This window comes from Bos mutus, chromosome 6 (assembly GCF_027580195.1).
Source record: "Bos mutus isolate GX-2022 chromosome 6, NWIPB_WYAK_1.1, whole genome shotgun sequence".
Classification (NCBI taxonomy): Eukaryota; Metazoa; Chordata; class Mammalia; order Artiodactyla; family Bovidae; genus Bos; species Bos mutus.
In genome coordinates, this window is record NC_091622.1 from 40,936,790 (window position 1) to 40,942,424 (window position 5,635).

General features: G+C 38.6%; 1 pseudogene; it reads left to right on the forward strand.

Moving 5' to 3' along the window:
* Positions 1-5,197: 5,197 nt before the first annotated feature.
* On the forward strand, positions 5,198-5,297 carry LOC138988371 (U6 spliceosomal RNA; annotated as a pseudogene).
* The last annotated feature ends 338 nt before the right edge of the window (positions 5,298-5,635 follow it).

Genomic DNA, 5,635 nt, shown 5'->3' on the forward strand with positions numbered 1-5,635 from the left:
GTAAAATTAGAAACAAATAATAAATACAAGAGGATATGGATGAAATACTGATCTTTTTAACCCCATAGTACCAACCAGAGAGTACCAGTTCTCTGGTTTGCTTTGACTCTGATTTTTCCCAGACTAAAGGTTTTGAATGTATATGTACTATACAATGATATTGAAATGCACTCATAAGATGTCAAAAAATGATATTCAGACATATATGAATTCATAGCTGGTCCCTAAAGGTAATTTTGTTATAGATTATGTACTGTATGCTACTCAGACAGCAACCAGGAAAGAGTGATAGAGTCCCAGAGAAGTACAGAGCAAGAATCATCACAAAGATGATACAGAATGGAAATGTTCAAGAAAATATAGGGGAATGCTTTAACTAGAGATCAAATCTCAAGATAGATTAATATTTTGTATATGTTCATTTGATTAACATAATTAAAAATTGAACTATAAGCTGCTAGGACAGATTAGTGCCTACAAGCCACTTTCTCAGAGTAGTAAGAAATACAATAGGAAAACTTATAGACAAAAATAGAGTGACTAATGTTTGAAGTCTTGATCATATAAAGTTTATTCATTGTGGTTTTGGGTGCACCATAACAGTCATTTCATAAAATGTTATTTTACTGTAAGTACTGGGCACATATGAATAAATGCTTTGTACCTACCATATTATTCTCATAAGTTAATTAGGGAACTGAGATAAAAGAATATTCATAATTCATTCACAGTGATATAAAAGTGTACACACACACACACACACATATTTTGTTTAGTTGCTAAGTTGTGTCAGATTCTTTGCTACCCCATGTACTGTAGTCCACCATGTCCCTCTGTCTATGGGATTTTCCAGGCAAGAATACTGGAGTTGGTTGCCATTTCCTTCTCCAGGAAACCTTCCTGATTCAGGGATTGAACCCGCGTCTCCTGGCCTTCTGCATTGGCAGGCAGATTCTTTACCTCTGAGCCACCTGAGAAGCCCATGTTTCAGTTCAGTTCAGTCACTCAGTCATGTCCGACTCTTTGCAACCCCATGGACTGCAGCATGCCAGGCTTCCCTGTCCATCACCAACTCCCGGAGCTTACTCAAACTCTTGTCCATTGAGTTGGTGATGCCATCCACCATCTCATCCTCTGTCGTCCCCTTCTCCCCCTGCCTTCAATCTTTCCCAGCATCAGGGGCTTTTCAAATGAGTCAGTTCTTCGCATCAGGTGGCCAAAGTATTGGCATTTCAGCTTCAGCATCAGTCCTTCCAATGAATATTCAGGACTGATTTCCTTTAGGATGGACTGGTTGGATGTTTATTACATACATATATTTATAATAAGGGAGCACAGAAATCTGAAAGCAGGGAGGTTGTCCTCAGTTACTGCTGGAGAAAACTATATGAAGGCATTATGCTGGGTGAGACTGCATAACTCTAAGCAAACTCAGAAGAAGTCTAGATTAGGCTCAAGCTACACAATGAAATAATCACAGTCATTTCTCCCGAGAGCCAGCAGAAGTTCCCAGCAAAATTTAGTCTAAGTTGCTTCTCATGCTTTGACCATAAGAAAACATCTCAATTTAACAAACATAATGGTACCTGAAAAACACTTAAATCAGAATTGATTCCACATATATTGATTTTGGGGGAAGATATGCACTGTAAATGTATATCAAGGGATGATATTTTAAAGCTCTAAAGAGCACATCAATTCATAAGCACAAAACAAGGAGATAAAATCTTATCGAATCTTCATTATCACTGTTCAAATTAATCAGTTGGGAAAAAGCCCAGGACAGTGGTGAAGCAACTGGTTTTTTCTGCATTCTGTACAAATGCAACTCAAGAAATGGAAAATAAATAGTTAGACATGAAATTCCTGGAGAAAACAAATTAGGAAAGCAAATAGATACGTAATCAATAGCTCTATTAATGTGTACCAGCATCCTTGATAAAAGCAAACAAATGAAACCTTAAGAACCAAAGCAAAGCATTTGAGAGTGGGGCATACCACAAACAGAAAATTACATGGATCAGGTCAAAGACTTCAACCACAGTCACAATCAGGCTGATTTGTTCTTTTACTCATGTAATTTTCATCCAGTTTCCAGAATTGACAACTCCCAAACCAGTCTGAAGTTTCAGGTCTAAATTCTAGAACAAGTCTGCAAAGCAGGCTGGAGAATCTCTGGATGAATAGCTGAAAGGTTTAGCAATTTCTCAGTTTTGTATGTTAGATTAATTTACTGATTGTAGTTTTTCATTCCCCTGTAATAAAATTGTCTGTCCATATTATTTATTGTCTGATGGTGAGTTGAATATAACTCACTATATGAAACCATGTAATTTGCTTTAGCCAAACTAGATATTAGAAGATCTGATGAAAGTTGAAGCTTAAAATGTACCTGTATAAATGAGCTTTTCCTGTTATGACTTAGTGATTTCCTATGAAAAAGAAAACATTCTCTAAAAACTGTTACCTTTTCAGCCTGAGCATCAGAACAAAAATTCATGGAATGGATCTAAACTGAATCTTCAGTCTTTAGGCAAGATAGGCTGACCCACGTTATGAAGCAGAGATATAGCTGAGCCCATTTTAGATAAGACAAAATGAGTGTGAGAATAATTATTCTTGTAAGCATTGTATTTTGGAGTTGTTTTTCAGCATTATAGTGGCAATAGCTGACTGATACAAATGCTTTTGAGTGTTAGTAATTGCTGTCTTAATTACCTTGCTCTTTTCAATCAAGCTCAGCCTTCTACTTTATCTCCAGTAACCAGATTAATGCTCTACTACAATCAATTTCCTTTCTAATCGGAGTCTCTCTGGTTGGATTTTTGTTACAGGCTATACTATGTCCTTGCCTGGAGAGTCCCAGGGGCTGGGGAGCCTTGTGGGCTGCCATCTCTGGGGTTGCACAGAGTCGGACACGACTAAAGCGACTTAGCAGCAGCAGCATACTATGTCTGGATACTCTGCCTAACTGAAACCTACTGTCCACCTGCTTCTGTATAAAAATATCATTATATGCTTTACACATGTGAGACACATAAATGATAATAATTAATACCACCATTTATTAAGAAACAGTTACAGGTCAGGCACATTTAGAAATATATTTCAGTTGATTCTTTAAAAATTTTTTTTAAATGCAAGGTAAATTTTATATTTGCCATTTTCTGGGTTAAATTCACTCATTTTTATTATTTCTATATCCCAAAGGCCTTAAACTCAGAAAAGGTAAGTAACCTGCTTAAGACACCTCAGTTCAGTTCAGTTGCTCAGTCATGTCCGACTCTTGGCAACCCATGAATTGCAGCACGCCAGGCCTCCCTGTCCATCACCAACTCCCGGAATTCACTCAGACCCACGTCCATCAAGTCAGTGATGCCATCCAGCCATCTCATCCTCTGTCGTCCCCTTCTCCTCCTGCCTCCAATCCCTCTCAGCATCAGGGTCTTTTCCAATGAGTCAACTCTTCACATCAGGTAGCCAAAGTATTAGAGTTTCAGCTTCAGCATCAGTCCTTACAATGAACACCCAGGACTGATTTTCTTTAGAATGGACTGGTTGGATCTCCTTGCAGTCCAAGGGACTCTCAAGAGTCTTCTCCAATACCACAGTTCAAAAGCATCAATTCTTTGGTGCTCAGCTTTCTTTACAGTCCAACTCTAACATCCATACATGACCACAGGAAAAACCATAGCCTTGACTAGATGGACCTTTGTTGGCAAAGTAATATCCTGCTTTTTAATATGCTATCTAGGTTAGTCATAACTTTCCTTCTAAGGAGTAAGTGTCTTTTAATTTCATGGCTGCAATCACCATCTGCAGTGATTTTGGAGCCCAGAAAAATAAAGTCTGACACTGTTTCCACTGTTTCCCCATCTATTTGCCATGAAGTGATGGGTCCGGATGCCATGATCTTAGTTTTCTGAATGTCGAGCTTTAAGCCAACTCTTTCACTCTCCTCTTTCACTTTCATCAAGAGGCTTTTGAGTTCCTCTTCACTTTCTGCCATAAGGGTGGTGTCATCTGCATATCTGAGGTTATTGATATTTCTCCTGGCAATCTTGATTCCAGCTTGTGCTTCTTCCAGCCCAGCGTTTCTCATGATGTACTCTGCATAGAAGTTAAATAAGCAGGGTGACAATATACAGCCTTGACGTACTCCTTTTCCTATTTGGAACCAGTCTTTTGTTCCATGTCCAGTTCTAACTGTTGCTTCCTGACCTGCATATAAGGTTTCTCAAGAGGCAGGTCAGGTGGTCTGGTATTCCCATCTCTTTCAGAATGTTCCACAGTTTATTGTGATCTACACAGTCAAAGGCTTTAGCATAGTCGATAAAGCAGAAATAGATGTTCTTCTGGAACTCTTACTTTTTCCATGATCCAGCGGATGTTGGCAATTTGATCTCTGGTTCCTCTGCCTTTTCTAAAACCAGCTTGAACATCTGGAAGTTCACGGTTCACGTATTGCTGAAGCCTGGCTTGGAGAACTTTGAGCATTACTTTACTAGCATGTGAGATGAGTTCAATTGTGTGGTAGTTTGAGCACTCTTTGGCATTGCCTTTTTTTGGGATTGGAATGAAAACTGACTTTTTCAGTCCTGTGGCCACTGCTGAGTTTTCTAAATTTGCTGGCATATTGAGTGCAGCACTTTCACAGCATCATCTTTCAGGATTTGAAATAGCTCAGCTGGAATTCCATCACCTCCACTAGCTTTGTTCGTAGTGGTGCTTTCTAAGGCCCATTTGACTTCACATTCCAGGATGTCTGGCTCTAGGTGAGTGACCACACCATCGTGGTTATCTGGGTCATGAAAATCTTTTTTGTACAGTTCTTCTGTGTATTCTTGCCACCTCTTCTTAATATCTTCTGCTGCTGTTAGGTCCATACCATTTCTGTCCTTTATCGAGCCCATCTTTGCGTGAAATGTTCCCTAGGTATCTCTAATTTTCTTGAAGAGATCTCTAGTCTTTCCCATTCTCTTGTTTTCCTCTATTTCTTTGCAGTTGATCACTGAGGAAGGCTAAGACACCTCAGACAGTAAATATTACAACCATGATCCAAATTCAGCTTTGCTTTTTAGGCTGTTTCCTGTCACACATTTAAAACAGAGGAATCATGAAGTTTTGAAGTGATAAGATACATGCCCATGTTATGTCTGAATAGTTTCCAAGGGATAAAAATTGCTTACTGTTGTGCTTGCTTCGCTAGCAGATATACCAAAATTGGAATGATAAAGAGATTAGCATGGCCCCTATACAAGGGTGACACACAGATTCACGGAGCATTCCAAAGTTTTTGTAAATCAACTATACTTTAAAAAAACTGTCTACTGTGTAGACCTTAGAGTACTGATAAAATTTCCTTGGCTTGTCTAAAAGATGGTGTGTACTATGTCACTTGGCAATATGGTCAGAGAAGTGAGGATGGGTTGGATTAGGTGATGCAATTTTTATTAAAAAAAAAAACAAACACAATACTATTCACTGTAGCCATTCTAAGAAAGATTAATGGTAAAATTTTAGTGTTTGGACATTTTCCAAAAGTTTTAGTGTTTGGACATTTTCCAACTGAGTGTCCTGATTCTGTTTTTAAGTATAGACCAGCGCAAGTCTGAACATAAGAGTTCATGCTTGA